The sequence below is a fragment of the Staurois parvus genome, unplaced genomic scaffold (genome assembly GCF_062004578.1).
Source record: "Staurois parvus isolate SC_StPar_1 unplaced genomic scaffold, SC_StPar_1.0 ptg000011l, whole genome shotgun sequence".
Lineage (NCBI taxonomy): Eukaryota > Metazoa > Chordata > Amphibia > Anura > Ranidae > Staurois > Staurois parvus.
In genome coordinates, this window is record NW_028317807.1 from 26440442 (window position 1) to 26455394 (window position 14953).

Consider the following 14953-nt stretch of genomic DNA (forward strand, 5'->3'; position numbering starts at 1 on the left):
TCAAAATCCTTCTGAATATCCAGGGAAAGGAGAAAGGCCTGCTGATTTTGCGATCTGGCTAAGTGGATCAGATGAAGTGCACATCTGACATTAAAGACAGCCTGGCATTCAGGCATAAAGCCAACCTGATCCTTCCCAACCAGTCTGAGTATACCCTCTTTTAACCTGGTAGCAAGTATTTTAGCCAAAAGTTTGGTGTCTAAATTTGAGAGGGAGATGGGCCTAAAATTGACCCATGATGTGTGATCCAAGTTAGGTTTTGGAAGCATGCAGATGCCCATGGTAAAAATATCAGGACCCATTTTACCCCCTTCTAGTAAAGCATTAAATATGTGGCTGAGGTGTGGTGTAAGAATGCCCAGGGTTTAGTTGTTTTATTGCTACTTGTATTTCAGTGCCATGTATCAAGGCTTCCAGAACATCAATGAAAGACTTAGAGAGTGGAGGCAGATTTAGCTTGGACAGGAACTCAACGTACACAATTGTCTAATGAAGGAGGCTATCCCATACATAGTTGTCAAGTGTTTGTGATACTCATCTACTATTTTGGATGGTTTACTAGTGGGTTCCAAGTTAGCAATATTGAGACGAAGAGGTGAAAACATTTTCTCTAGGTATTGCAAACCGTTCTCTAACATAAAATCTGGTCTGTTGCCCTTACGGTAAAACTTATCCTTAGACCAGCAAATCTGCTTCTCAGCCCTATCTGTCAATAGGAGATCAAGTTGCTGTTACATGCATTCCGATTGCTGTTTGGAGGTAGGAGTAGGATTATGTTTGTGTTGGGCTGTAAATTGGGTGTATTGCGTATCCAAGTCTGCAAGTTGGGTTCTGCATTGCTTTTGTCTACAGGAAGCTATTTGAATGAAGGTATCTCTCAACACTGCCTTGTGGGTGCACCAAACCACGTTGGCTTTCATGTCTAAATTAACATTTTGAGGGATCGGTCTGTGGTCTCTGCTGAGGTAGGGGGGGTCAGTCTGTTCTGAGGGGACTGTGGTGGGGATTGGACTGTACTCATGGGTCTGTGATGGGGTGGGGGGTCAGTCTATGCTGAGAGGTCTTTGAGGGGCAGTCTGTACTGAGGGATCTGTGCTAGGGGGTCTGTTTGTACTGAGAGGGTGTGTGCTAGTGTCCATTTGTACTGAGGGGGGTATGTGTTTGGGTAGTTGGTTTGTGCTGAGAGGTCATCTGTACTGAGGGTTCTGTGCTGGGGTGTTGGCATGCACTAATGGAGATCTATGTTGGGGAGGTCGGTCTGTACTGGAGGGGAGTCTATTTTGGTGTGCATTTAAAGTGTGCAAAAATGAACCTGACAACAAAAGGGATAAAGACTTTACTGTTTTGCTCCTTCAGATTAGATGTGTGCTTTTTATTTAGCAGTTTCTGAAGAATTATGTCTTGTTGTTACATCTGTTCTTATATACTTGGATTTTTTTCTTAAAATAAACCTATGGTGACTGTTAAATGAGAAATCTGTAGCTTACATTTAATAGCACTTATTTGTAGGTGCTTGCACACTGGTCTTGAAGCTAGAACAGGCCGAGAGTCCTTCATGCAAATTCTGATCATCTTCTATAGTTGCTGGTGATGGCATTCATGGTCCAATGAATATGAGAAGTAGAAGGCAGCACGTCAGAGCCAGTGACTAATAAAGGTATTTTCCCTTTGCAAATTGTGATCGTCTTCTATAGTTGCTGGTTTTGATCTGCCCCACAGTTGGGTGGTGATGGCAGTAATGGTCCAAAAGGTGCAAGAGGTAGAAGGTAACAGGTCAGAGCCAGTGATTAGGTAGGTGACTGCTGTTTGCATATCAAAGCACCCTAGTTTTCAGGGACCAAGGGAAACTCTATGCAACATCGAGGATCCTGGTGGTATATACTATTTACTTATTATTCACTTTGATAAATATTTGTATACAGTTGCAAATGCCCCCAGTACCTTATTCCACTACACCACACTTCAAGAAGAAGGTGGCAGATTCCTACATTCAGATGTGACTATTGCTAAGGGGCAGTATGTGAACTTGACCTTAATCTTTATTGGAACATGTTGAGGTTCTTTGTTTAGAACAGCCTTTGTCAAACTTTAATATAAGGAACCTTTTAAATAATGCTACAATCTCAGGAAACCCTTGCTTATAATTATTATATCTACAGCTCATGGTACATTAGCATACTAGTCAATGAGAAGAATGCACTGCATTTTGTGGAGGAAGAAAGCTCCTCCACCTTACAAATGGCTAAAAAGATCAATAATGTCAGTGGTTACATATCTAAGTGGCAAAAATTACTAATTGCTCAAAAAACCCCTAGCAACCTCTGGAGGAACCCTAGTCTAAGCTTCCATGGAAACTTGGTTAAGAAAGGCTGGTATTGATGATCCAATATCTGCCACATTATGACAAGAGAATTATATTACATTCTACAGGTGTTGACATTTTTCTTTTTTCTCTCTGGTAGCTTAATAAGGTCAAAGGTATGATGCCTCCAATGGTATAATCATGTACTATTTTTAACATAAATAATCTGTTGACAGCTTTACATTAGCATGATAATCAAGGAGAATAATGCTCCTTACATTTCTGGAGGAAGAAAGCCCCCCCTTACAGATGGCTAAAAAAGATCAATAATGTCAGTGGTTACATATCTAAGAGGCAAAAATTACTAATTGCTCATAGAATCCTTAGCAACCTCTGTAGGAACCCTATGGTTCCATTGAAACCTGGTTAAGAAAGGCTGGTTTCGACGATCCAACATCTGCCACATTATGAAAAGAGAATTATATCACATTCCACAGGTTTTAGCATTTTCTTTTTTCCCTGGATGTTTGAAAAGTCAAATGTGCGTTGTTCCAATGGCATAATCATGTACTATTTTTAAAGTAAATAATCTGGTAGCGGCTTTTGGTGGAGCATGTACCAAAGGACATAATCAAATAAGCCCTAGTGACCTGCTCATCTTATTTAATAATACAATGTTTAGTGTACAGTGCCTTGAAAAAAGTATTCATACCCCTTGAAATTTTTCACATTTTGTCATGTAGCAGGCAAAAACACAAATTTATTTTATTGGGATTCTATGTGATAGATCAACACAAAGTGGCACATAATTGTGAAGTGGAACAAAAATGATAAATGGTTTTCACATTTTTTTACAAATAAATATGTGAAAAGTGTGGCGTGCATTTGTATTCAGTCCCCCTGAGTCAATACTTTGTAGAACCACCTTTCACTGCAATTACAGCTACAAGTCTTTTGGGGTATGTCTACCAGTTTGCACATCTAGAGAGATTTTCTTTCTTTTAAGATTGCCCCGTATTTGGCTCCATTCATCTTTCCATCAACTCTGCCCTACTTCCCTGTCCCTGTCGAAGAAAAGCATCCCCAAAACATGATGCTGCCACAACCATGTTTCATGTTGGGGATGGTGTGTTCAGGGTAGTGTGCAGTGTTAGTTTTCTACCACACATAGCGTTTTGCTCTAAAGACAAAACGTGCAATTTTGGTCTCATCCAACCAGAGCACCTTCTTCCACATGTTTTCTGTGTCCCCCACATGGTGTCTCACAAACTGCAAATGGAACTTCCTATGGCTTTCTTTCAACAATGGCTTTCTTTTTGCCACTCTTCCAGAAAAGCCAGGTTTGTGGAGTGCACGACTAATAGTTGTCCTGTGGAAAAATTCTCCCACCTGAACTGTGGATCTCTGCAGCCCCTCCAGAGTTACCATGGGCCTCTTGGCTGCTTCTCTGATTAATACTCTCCTTGCCTGGCCTGTCAGTTTAAGTGGACAGCCATGTCTTGGTAGGGTTGCAGTTGTGCCATACTCTTTCCATCTTCTGATGATGGATTGAACAGTGTTTCGTGAGATGTTCAAAGCTTGGGGTATTTTTTATAACCTAACCCTGCTTTAAACTTCTCCACACCTTTATCTCTGACCTGTCTGGTGTGTTCCTTGACCTTCATGATGCTTTTTGTTCACTAACATTCTCTAACAAACCTCTGAGGGCTTCACAGAACAGCTGTATTTATATGGAGATTAAATTACATACAGGTGAACTCTATTTACTAATTAGGTGACTTCTGAAGGCAATTGGTTCCACTAGATTTTAGTTAGGGGTATCAGAGTAAAGGGGGCTGAATACAAATGCATGCCACACTTTTTAGATATTTATTTGTAAAAAATTTTGAAAACCATTTATAATTTTCATTCCACTTCACAATTATGTGCCACTTTGTGTTGGTCTACCACATAAAATCCCATTTAAATACATTTACATTTTTGGTTGTAACATGACAAAATGTGGAAAGTTTCAAGGATCTTGAATACTTTTTCAAGGCACTGTAATTTTTTTCAAGTGTTATACAGGTAATGCATCCATACCACCAAAGTCCTGTAGTTCAATCCTCTTACTCACTATTATATTGCTCAAATGGTCATTGGGAAGGAGAAGACTTGAATGATAAGTGTAGATTGTATTGCAAATATGATTAAATTGTACATCACTGCACTTCTTATATTACCAGCTAAGTACCTCTAGCTGATATACACGGGAAAAAGCAAGAGCAAGAAATCTTGATAAGTATGCTGCTGGTAATCCAAATACATAAGTTTCTTGTTCACAGCGGTGAAGCTGATAAATATAGGACAATGCGGGACATTGAAATGATTATATTTCACTTAAGGTCAGGCTATATGGGTAACGTTAAGAAAGGATCTTACAGTACTTGATTATACTGGACTCCCTGCACAAAATCTAGAAAAACCAAGCTTTGCTATACAAAGATATGCTGAAGTAAGTTAACCACCTTAATACCAGCAAGCTATAGCCCTCTCTTTTCTAGGCCATATTTCAGTGCTGTCAAAATTTAACTGACGATTTCTCAATCGTTTATCTGCTTGTAGCAGATAGGTGGACCTAGGATATTTCCACAAATTTCACCACCAGAGTCTTTGGGAAAAGAGGTATTTCAGCCACCATGCCTCCTTGCAAAACTGAAATATTAGTGTTTAGTGGAGAAGCTTTAAAAACACGGAGGTTTGTAGGTGCACTATACACAGCACATCATTAATGTACAAGGGCATACACAGAGGAAGAAGGGGGTGAAGGGGTTAATGTACTAATCATATTAATTAATGTATTTGTTCATTAGTCCCTCCTTCCTCTATTGTGAATGGAAAAGGAGGGCTCACAAATGTAACTATCTTCATTGCACATTTGTAAACACTGTTATTGCTCATCACAGTGATCAAAAGGTACAGAGCCACTTTGATGGCTCTGTGCCTTTGCCTATGCTCTGCAATGACCAATGTACAGGCTCAGCCTGCACACCAACATTAAATAAAGGATCTTTTTAAATGTCCACTCAAAGTAAAGGCTCCCCCTGGCAACTGTTTTAATACACTGTCTGGTAGTGGAGTGGTTAAACATATCAACAAAATAAAATTTCATAAGTGAAAATTAAAGCTACTTTTTAAAAAAGAATATACCATCTTTTCAATAATTTTTATAAAATGTGAAAGAGAGCAGCTTGATATAAATATTTTTTCAGTATTTTTAATGTTTCAATAATGTTGTTTCTCTGTATAATTTGTAATTATACAAGGTGGTATCAAAAAGCTTCAAAGATTAGTTTTGTAACACACCAACAGATGACAGCACAAGGCTGCACGCACAGTCACAGGGAGCACCGACCTTCATAAGCTAGTATGCCAAAAGACATCGTCCTGCGTACATTGGGAGCTGTGTAATTGGTGCTACTCTGACCACATGAATTACCACGTCTACTATTTCATCATAGACAGAAAGTTAGAACAAACAGCAAAAGTTACATTTTGGGTGAAATTGGCATATCTGCCACAGAGATGTTTGATTTGGCAAGCTTACAGCGATGCTGCAATGAGTCGTTTGAGATGTTTTGAGTGGCACGTGCACTTCAAGAAAATCACTGGAAGATGACAAGAGATCAGGAAGACCTTCAACAAGCTCAACCCCCAAAATGCCCTCTTCCAGAAGATGAAGATCCAGCTCAAAGGTCGTTGTTTTCACAACATTGCAGAGATCCAGCAATTTGATGAGTTCCACGCAGAATTTCACGGTTGCTCTTTGTCCTAACTTGCTGTCCATGATTAAATAACAGACATGGTAATGCACGTGGTCAGAATAGCACCAGTTGCACAGCTTCCGATGTTCACAGGATGATGTCTTTTTGGCACATTGACTTATGAAGGTCGGTGTTCCCTGTAAGTGTGCATGCAGCTTTGTACTGCCATCTGTTGGCATGTTACATAACTAGTCTCAAAACTTTTTGATACCACCTCGTACATGTGTATGGGGGCAGCCCTATTTTCTTATTACATGTGCAGGCTCTGCTTCCTCCTTTGCAGCGCTATACCATGGTTTGCCCTTTACTTTTCCTGCTGCAATGCAAGTCTAAGGGTCAAAACAAAGCTCTACTGGCAACTTACTTGCAACCTGTTTGCTTAAGAGAGCACTTACCTGCTCCTACAGAAAATCTCTTGCTTGTTAGGTTCTGAATCTGTCTCACCAACAAATGAACAACAGGGTGAAACCTTGCTGGTTTGACCAGTAATCAAGCTATGGTGTCACTTGCAGACTATAATAACCTGTATAAAGGTATAAAATCAAAAAGCTGTGAAACGTGGGAGAACATTGGGTTGTTGGAGGAAGGTTATACAGACAAGCACAAACATTAATCAACGCAGTTTCTTGGGTGGAATCAAAACCAACATTATTAATCTTTGTGCTACATATCTAACAATTATAAAGAACTCAATTCCTTTCAATTTATGTAGAAACTTCAAAGGAATGTATAATGGTTTTGTACAGATTTTTTCTATTTGATTTTTAAAGTTAAAACTTAATAAAAAAAAGCTTAAATATGTTTTCCTTTATTTTGTCACTTAAGTATGAATTGTGAATTATTGTACAATCATAGTTTATATATTTTTTAGGCAGTAGGTGGATCCTATGTCTTTTTTCATTTGTAGTTCTAACTATTTACAGCTTGATAACAAAAAGTTTCTTGTTTGCAGTGCAGCACTACCCCCTTATGGGTTGCTCATGAATTTGGGTCCCCCTATAGTCCTGGACAGCCAGTCAGTTAGCATTTTCTACACAGCTTTCATCCACAGACAGAAATCAGGCCTCGAGCATTGGTTTTGTTATTTTATTGAGGGGATTACACTAGGATAAGGTGAAGGTGTGTATAGAATGCCCAAGGGAACCGAAATCTGAGGACAACTTCCTGAACTATTCACAGCTTCTCTTCTGTGATGCAGTCTCTGAGTGCTAGCCAGCAGCTTTAGTTGTACTACCCCAGACCGTAGATGAATTTCTCTTCTCCCAGCAATCTGGAGACTTTCTTCCTGAGCAGGGGATCTGGCTCCTGTTCCTTTAAGTGGATAACGTTCACTAGCAGAGGGCTAATCTGCTTTCTCACCAGAGTGTTCCTTTCCCTATCCGCCCAGGGGGTGCAGGTGTACTCACTCAGATCCTCTCCTGTACCACTTGTGGAATGGCTGCTGCTACCAGTCCTATCAGCTGGTCTGCTCCTTCCCTGCCATACAAGTGGTTCTCTCTCAGGGAGGCAATGAATCCTTAGTTTTGCTCCTTTCCAGCTTCAGGCTCACAGGCAGGCCCCATCCCACTAGGCCTCCTGGCAGCCTTTCTCTTCCAGCCTCAGATCTTCCTCTCTCCTTCTTCCACCCGACTCTACTGCTACTGAGCAGCCTCCAGCACTTTTTAAGGGAGTCCAGCTCCTTGCCAAGTCTCCTGTTGGGGATTGGCTGAGGTCCCTGAAAAGTGCAGCCAACCACTCCTCAGATCCACCCACTGCCTCCAAGGCTCTCCTCCAAAAGCCTCAGAGCAGGGCGAAATTCCAGAGGGGCTGGCCTGCAGAGTCTCTCAGTCCTGGCCAGAATTTGACATCTCTGACTATCTCACCTGAGCTGCTAATCAGCTCCTAACTAGCTATTAGGGTCTAACTCCCCCTAGCTAAACTACAGGTTCTGTAGATGCAATTACCAAACACAAATGGAAATGGAATAGTGCATCCCAGTGACTCTCAGCAGTGACATCCTTTTTATCAGATGTCCCAGGTTTCTATTAGTCAGAGGGAACTGCAAAGCAGCCTGTTTACCAGAACATACAAAAATGTACCTGCACCCTCACTGCAGTTCGCTGCAACACAGGTGCATTCTGGAGGTACATTGGGATGCTATTTAAAAATACACTAACAAATGTAAGGTGTATTACAACACAAAGGTGTGATTAGGTCCCTATAGTTAACCTTTAAGAGCAATTTATAGTGTATATCATTTTACCTGTTTGCAGTGAACAGGCTGTCATTTTGATCTTCTGCTCAAAATTTGCAGCTGAATGAAGAGGAACACACCCTTCTCCTTCAACATCTCATAGGACTATATATGAGATGCCAAATATGATGGCCACATGCTTCAATTTTATTTTCTGAGCGATGTGCAATTTGAACAACAATCAAATCAGAAAACAATTGAATAGCCACACCTTCCTTTCTGAATTAAACTAGTTTTTTATTTAAATTCCAACAAACTGAGTCAATCAGTCGAGGTGGAGAAATTATTGATCATTTTGCATTTTGCAGTTGCCAGCACTGGGACTCTTTGGTCATGAATTCAGTCCTATTTTGATTGATCAAATTATGAGTTTTATTAGTAGAAATAGAGATATGTACATTTCAGGCAGCTAGTCCAGAAGTGGTTAAAATCCATTTCCCTGTGTGTAGCATATTAATTGATTGGTTTGTCAACTATAGTTTGTTTATTCCTACTGGAAGAGATCAATTGGAAAAGAAATTGATCATTTATCAGGAGTGTATTTGCCACCTGACATAGACAAGAGGCAAACAGCAACTACTAGGATTTTATATTAGAAAGCCGAGTATGATCTGTAAATTCTCAATTAATTAATTCTGAATTAAATGATTATTTGTTAAAGGATACCTTCACCTTCATAAAATGGTACAGGATACAAACATATTACAGTGGGATCAGCCCCTGCACCCCCCTGATCTCCTGTTGTTACAGTTTGCAGGGGATCTTCTTCCCCTGTTAGCTGTCACAATTTTTTTAAATTGTGGCCATGCGGCCCCCTCCCTCCCAGCAGCATCATTTGTTCACAGAGTTCTGTGAACGGGAAACTACAAGTCCCGACTACCTTTGCGACTGATGGCTTGTAGCTCTCAAAGAGCTACCATTGTTGAACACTGTGGTTGTTCATTGATTCCTCCTGTTAGTGTTAAACTGTTTGCACATATGAGGTATGAGCAGATAGATTACACTGATAGTCTGCAGGAGATCTGCATGGCACCAGCAATCTGCTGATTGCTGGTGCAATGCTTTCCAGGCTCCTAATATAAAAAATAGTAAATGCATGGTTTTTTACCTGCAAAAAAAATGGGCATTTATTTTTGTTAAAAGGTAAACTTATCCTTTAATTTAGGGTTTTAGGTTAGTAAAGGAAAGATCATAAAAAGACTAGTTTATAAACTTGAAACATTCAAGAAGTTAAAAAAAAGAAACCAAAACTGTGTGTGTGTGTGTGTGTGTGTGTGTGTGTGTGTGTGTGTGTGTGTGTGTGTGTGTGTGTGTGTGTGTGTGTGTGTGTGTGTGTGTGTGTGTGTGTGTGTGTGTGTGTGTGTGTGTGTGTGTGTGTGTGTGTGTGTGTGTGTGTGTGTGTGTGTGTGTGTGTGTGTGTGTGTGTGTGTGTGTGTGTGTGTGTGTGTGTGTGTGTGTGTGTGTGTGTGTGTGTGTGTGTGTGTGTGTGTGTGTGTGTGTGTGTGTGTGTGTGTGTGTGTGTGTGTGTGTGTGTGTGTGTGTGTCGGAAATTCTCATTGAGGGTCAGAGGACCCAACAAGAAGCCAAGAGACAGAGGTCCCACTCAGATGACTCAGGTCTTCCCCTATCAGGGTGTCAGGAGAACCCCCCATCCATAGGCCAGAGGTGGGCCATACAGCAGGGTGGTGTTACTAAAGCCTATAGAGCCATGTATCCAGGTGAGGTACTGCTATTGAAGCTGAGTGAGCTTATGAGCCAGGTGGCTCAGCATTTTCTAGTGTTTGCCTTTTTGTTGAAGCTGGAAAAGATCCCCTGCGTGGGACGTCACTCTGTTGTGAACTTTTGCTATCTTTTAAATAAAAGTGGTCTATCAAGCCCTTAAAAATAGTTCCTCTTTGTCTTGGACTCACTATATAAGCGCATCTACTATGAGAGCTAACTACCTTGTAGAACCTAGTCCCTGTTCCTCCCCCACGTGAGCTTAGTCATGTGACATCATCAGGGAAGACCTATAGACATACAAATACCCCCCCAATCTGACCATAAATAGCCAGATAAAGTAAATGTTCTCTTATATCTACTATGGTTTTAAAGCTGATCTGTAGGTATGATTTGTATTGCATAGTTACATTTGACCAATATAAGTATGCATATCTCATTCCCTAGTGCTCTCTGTAGAGGCTGCAAATCACTGTAGTATTCACCACTACTACAATGATAACAGTAATCTTCAGGGTTCAGAATGTTTGTCCTTCCTCCTAGTAACCACAGGGGGTTGCTCACTCAGGTCCACCATCATTCACAGAACACTGTATTTTTTTAAGGAATACAATACATTCTCTGATTGGAGGAGGTGGTGACATCACGATCTCCATTTCATGCAATCAGAGAATGCCTTATTTTAATTGAAAAAATAAATACAATGTGTTCTGTGAATGTGCTGAGATAATGACCCCCTTGTGGTTACTATTTTATATATTTCGGGTACTTTTATAGTGCTGTCAATTTACACATCGCTTTACATATATATTGTACATTAACATTAGTCCCTAACCCTCAAGGGGTGTGTAATCTAAGGATCCCTAACTTACATTCATACATACACATAGTAGGGCCAGTTTAGACAGGGTCCAATTAACCTACCAGCATGTCTTTGCAGTGTCGGAGGAAACTGGAGGAAGCCCACACAGGCACAGGGAGAGCATGCAAACTCCAGGCAGGTGGTGCTGTGGTTGGGATTCAAACTAACAACCCTAGTGCTGGTAGGTGGAAGTGCTAATCATTTAGCCACTGTGCTGCCCCAGCCACTATGCAGAAGGGAAGCCACTCAGCACAGAACCTGGAAGATTGCTTAGAGTGATTGTCAGCTCACATTGGAACAAGCTTGACCCATGTACATATGCAATAGAAATCATACCTAGAGTTCGACTTTTGTGCTGACCACCTTCTGGTTAGTATACGTTGAGTCATTGACCTGGGATAAATAAGAAAATAACTCTGACATTAATTACCATCATACTTGTTTCAAGTCAGCAATTCACAGTGCTCAAAGGAGGACAGCAATGGCAGCCCCATATTTCACTCAGGACAATTTACTTTAACAGTGAATAACATTAAAGTGTATGTAACCCTTAAAAATAGGCTTCAGTTCTTTGATCTGGTCTGTTAAAGTGGTTATAAACCTCAGATATGAAATATGAATAAAGCACATCCCTCTATAGTGTGTGCTTGTCTTATTGTCATTTCTCTCTGCTACTTCATTCCTTTGCTATCTGCATGAGTCAGTTCTGACAAGTTTTCCTGACTCCAAGAGAAAAATGGTGACAGGGGATGGACCTCCAGCAGACTGACAGCCTCAGCTCTGTTCCTGTGAGCTGTGTGAAGGGGGGGGGAGTGTCTCTTCCCTCCAATCAGCTCTTAGAGCTCAACTCACTGATGTAACTTCAGCTGCACACCCACTGCTTTTCGGAGCTATGAGATCCTGTGTAATTCTGCACTTTGAATGGCTGTAGGGGGAAATGACTGTAGATATACAGGTACAACGTATGTAGGAGGATTTGTTTCGTCTGTGTATCACCTGAGGCCAGTTATTTCTCTGGGTATATGCGAGGGTTTACAACCACTTTAAATATACTGCTGAAAGCATTTGGCATCATCACATGCATACATACACATACAGTACTAGCAGTGAGAACACAGAGAGAACATGCAATCTCCATATAGGTGGTGTCCTGGTTGTGATTCAAACTACCTTACCTTCCTTAAGCCTACCTTACAGAAGAACTTCATAAAATAGTCAGTGACTAGCAACCTTTACAACTCTCTTTCACATCAGAGCACCCATTTACATCAGTCCCCCCACCCCTCCCCACATCACCTTCTTACCTCGGAGCCACCCCATACATCAGAGTCCTCTTTTTATTGGTGCCCCTCCTTAGATTAGAATTCCCCTTAAATCATTGTCCCCTTTTATATGAGTCCCTTCCTACATCAGATTCCCATTATAGATCAGTTTCCTCTTACATTGGAGTCACTCCTTGGACCAGAGTTGCCCCTTCAGAGTCCCCTTTTAGATCAGATATTTAGTCCCATCTTACATTGGAGTCACCAATTTATCAGAGTCCCCCTTAGATAAATCCCCTCACTGGAGTCACTGCTTAGATCAAAGTCCCCCTTTAGATCAGAGTTCCCCCTTAGAGCGGAATCCCTTACAGGATGAGACCAGAAGCCAGGAAGTGGGAGGTGGAGCAGCACTGCACAGAGGAAGTTCCTGTCTGACTGTGCGTGCTGAGGAAGCATGGCAGTCCTAGCAACCAATCACAGTAAAAATGATGGTGGCGGGGGGAGGGGACCTGTGGTGGAGACTGCAGGAGGGAGAAGCAGAGAGCAAAGACAACCCCTGCTGACAGTAATCTTCAATGTGTGCAGAATGAGACCACAGTGAGCCCCATCACCACACTGCAAACATTGAGGATAGGCCACTGTAACCGTCATGTTTAAGGGCTGGTCAGCTGCAATATATTATATTTTCATTCTCTGTTTCAGATACACTTTAACCTCTTGCCCTCCAGGGGATTTATCCCCCTTCCTGATCAGGCCTTTTTGCTAAATAAAATCCCAATACATGTAAATTAATTGGTTTACGTGAAGGTTATAGCGTCTACAAATGGTGGTATATATACTGGATTTTTTTTTAATACTAGTAATGGCGGCGATCAGCGAATTATAGCGGGACTGCAGGACTGTGGCAGGCATTCTCACACTGGGTGGGAACTAACTGCCACTGACATCTCAAAGACACTAAGCCCTGGTTTACACTGATGTGGTGCGGAATTCGCAGCATTTTCAGTGCGAATTCCGCACCGCATCAGAATCGCACCCCGTTCATGTGAAGTTAACAACACCCTAAAAGCGGTCCGCAAAACGCGGTGCGATGTGCAGAATCGGATCACATAAGTGTGAATACCCATGCTATCTGATTCTAGTGCGGACCCAAAAAAGGGCCCTGCACCTTTTTGGTGTGGGTGCAGTGCGATTAGAGCCATACAAAATGTATGACTTCAATCTCACCATACACAAATCGCATGTGATTTGCACAGGAATGCAGTGCGGTTCCTGTGCGAATCACATGCGATATACCGCACAGCATATGTGTGAATCCAGTCTAATACAGTGATCAGTGCTAATAAAAAGCACTGACACTGTACCAATGACACTGGGCAGGAAGGGGTTAACATCTGGGGCGATCAAAGGGTTAACTGTGTGCTGTTTAGCATAATGTGCTGTGTGTGTTTTAATAGGGAAACATGCTGCTGTGTATTTCTCTGTTGTGCAGACAAATACACAGCAGTCACAGGTCTCTCCCCTGTCAGTGTTTCTCGGCGATTGCCGAGTGTCGGTGGGGAGTTTCTGGGCTAAGGACCCAGTGATTGACATCTGTAGCCACCAACAGCGATGCGGGTAGGGTGGTGCATTAGGGTGGCGTGATTTTACATTTCCCTACCTGAAAATGCAAAATCACGTATATAGACATGCTTTTGCGCAGCCCTGCTGCCCTGTAGCAGTATTTCTGCTATAGGGCAGTAGGGAAGCGGGTAAAAGACTGCTGCTTCAGACACGAGCAGGGGCAGACTGACAACTCATGGGGCCCCCGGGCAATAGGGGATCATGGGGTCCCTGTGTCCTTGCCCAAACTCAAAAATGTCTATGAAAAAGGTACCAGGGGCATCTCATGGGGCCCCCTACTGACCCCGGGCCCTCGGGCAATGCCCGAGTTTTCAAATGGTCAGTCTGCCCCTGGACACGAGCTCATTAAATTCGCATAAAAACAAAAGATCCAATGAGCAGTCTATTAACAACTCTGTGAATATTTTGTGATAACAGGGTGACGGCACAGTTTCCACAGTTCAAAGCTTTGAAACAAAAAAGACCGTATTACAAAGCAGACACTTTCTTGGATATATATAGGATGAAAGTACAGCAGGCACCTTTTCTACTGAAGGACAGTGGCTGACAAATGTGGACAGATGTGCTTTATAAATAAGCTTGGTGACTCCTCGACAAACCTATGGCAAATGTGCAGCAAATGGGTATAAATAATCCCCTATCTGTTAATTAAAGTGGTATTAAACCCCAAACAAAAAATTTTATATATTTCAGCTTACAAATCCTTCATTCTGGTAGCTGCATTCGTGTTTTTTTTAGGCTTTTTTTCTTTACTTTTACCAAGTGATCCAGCCAGTAACATACTTACTGTCTTAGGGTGACAACACTCATCATTGTCAATCTGAGACTTGCAGATTTAGGTGGACAAGACTAAGGAATGAAAGCCAAATTTTAGCTAAAACTTTTTAGGCAGTAAAGGCAAATATTTTTTTCCTTTTAGGATAAAGGTTTTACAAAAATGAATAAAAGCTGGTAATTTAAGCCCTCCATCAGTATTTAAATGGTTTGCCTCAACCATCTACTAGGGGCAGACTGACCATTTGGAAACTCAGGCACTGCCCGAGGGCCCGGGGTCAGTAGGGGGTGCCCCTGGTACCTTTTTCATATGCTTTTTTGAGTTTGGGCAAGGACACAGGGGCCCCATGATCCCCTATTGCCCGGGGCCCCATG